General features: G+C 30.6%; 1 protein-coding gene across 1 annotated transcript in view; it reads left to right on the top strand.

Moving 5' to 3' along the window:
• PTPRR (protein tyrosine phosphatase, receptor type, R) overlaps positions 1 to 2,092 on the top strand; it is a 462,079-nt gene that overhangs the window by 66,767 nt on the left and 393,220 nt on the right. The window lies entirely within an intron of this gene.

The raw sequence follows: 2,092 nt of genomic DNA, 5'->3' as shown, positions 1-2,092 counted from the left end.
CTCTGATGCATAACAAGTGATAGTAAAGACCAAAGGCTGTATCTGACACACCTTAGTCTCCAGAGAGACACCATTGCTCTTTAGTACTTTGGAGAGGTCTGTAACAGCAGACTTTCCCATGGCAATGCGCCTTTTAATTTTCTGGCTACTGGTGCCAAGAGTGTTGACTGTGGAATCAAGCAAACTAAAGCTGTCAACAATCTCAGTCTCTTCACCATCCATCCTGATGCTGACAATTGGCCCAGTGGTGAGAATATAAAATATCAAATTAATATTTCTTTTTAAAATGTAAATAAGTCTATTGTAATTATTGTTCAGGCAAATAAGTTTTTATATATTCGTTTGTTTGCTTTCTGGCTTTGGGTTTTTATATGTCATTCCCTCGACCGAGTTATTAGAGGTACAGATCTAAAAAGAACAGATACTAATTTGTGACCAAGAAATTAAGAAATAAGGTGTTAAAAGTTAAAATGTTTTACAAAGATAATCACAGTCTAACCTCACTGGTTAAACTTAAGTTGAATATATGAAATATATATAAAAGAGTAAGGTAAAAAGAATCCATCCTATCAAAATCATTAATACTTTTATTGTTAATTATACCTACAAATTCCTAATTTTTAAAGGAAAATTCCACAAAAATATCATAAAGTATTTAAAATTAGTACATGAAAATAAAATCTCTTACTTTGCTTATTTCATCCATCAGATGTCTCTCTTCTCAAACTTAATGATGTGTCACTATGAAAATGAGCATCATAGTTCTATTTAGTAGAATCAGCAAGGGGATTTGATGAATGTGGACTAAACCAGGTGACATTGTGAGAGAGGATGGCACAAAATTGAGTGTTAAAATTTTTTTGTTCAGTGTTATAACAGAAATTTAAAAAAAAAAAAATCCCGGTACTTACTTAGGACAACAAAAACATTTCTGTATGCATTCTTACCATGTATCAATATACCTAGAAAGCTATGAGTCAAAACCAACCCTTAAAGTACACGAGAACATTAACAACATGCTTACCAAGGGAACAGTGGTGGCATAATTTCTAAAGACTTGTACAACTAAACCCAGTGCCTCACCTCCCTTGTGGTTCGAATCCACCATAGATTTTTGGAAGACAGATGAACAATTTCCTTCCATGTGACTGACAGCCTCAGAGACCTGATGGAGGCTCACTACGTTCACAACAGATTGGATGTCAGTGAGCCTGAGTGATGTTTTGTTTAGGTTTAGCTTTCATTTTAGTTTATGAGTAACCAAAAAACAAAGTACTTTTCTATTCTCAAATTCTTTATTCTGATCTTTACACTTTAATATCCACTAATCTGCATGAACAGAACTCAACAAAAAAAAATAGGTTCTAGAGCATGTAGTATTAATAGAATAATATTTTGACAGAGAACCTAATAATTATTGCAAATTAATCTAACACATGCCTAAAGTGTTGTCTACACACCACATCATTACATTTGCATTTTAAAGTTGATGGTTCATTTAGGCCTTTACTGAGTCAATAAATGAGCTATATGTTAATTTTTAAATTATTTCTCATAAGTATTTAATGTGTTATGAGTAAAGTAGGCTTTCTTATAATTCACTGTATGACTTTATGACTCTATTTCTAGATAATAAGTTATGATCATGCTCATAGGAATTTGTTTACTTTTAAAAATCTTAGAGAAAAGAGGAAAAGGAAATTCAAAATAAACTGTAAATAATTTAAAATCATATTAAATGTAAATTGAGTAACAGATTATAACTATTTGCAAACTATTGCTCTTTAAAAAAACAATAAAAATACTAAAATAAATTTTTTAAATTGCAATATAGACATTTATTGTATTTGGAACCTCTATAAGTCCACAGGATATTTACATTTTTCTTAAAGTCACAATAATTAAAAATTGAAAATTTCTCTAACACTGAGTTATAGGATTGTGGAAGAAGTATGGCAAAAACAATATCAGTTATTTAAACGGTCTAAATGAATACTATGTGGGAAGGCTATCCAAGAAATTGAACTCACAGAGCAATTTAAAGAAGAAAAATATTATACAATCACTACTAGACTTCACATTTTAGAATATT

The sequence above is a fragment of the Elephantulus edwardii genome, unplaced genomic scaffold (genome assembly GCF_000299155.1).
Source record: "Elephantulus edwardii isolate Elephantulus edwardi_28Jun2011 unplaced genomic scaffold, EleEdw1.0 scaffold00047, whole genome shotgun sequence".
NCBI classification, from domain to species: domain Eukaryota; kingdom Metazoa; phylum Chordata; class Mammalia; order Macroscelidea; family Macroscelididae; genus Elephantulus; species Elephantulus edwardii.
This window is presented reverse-complemented; position numbering and strand designations above follow the sequence as displayed.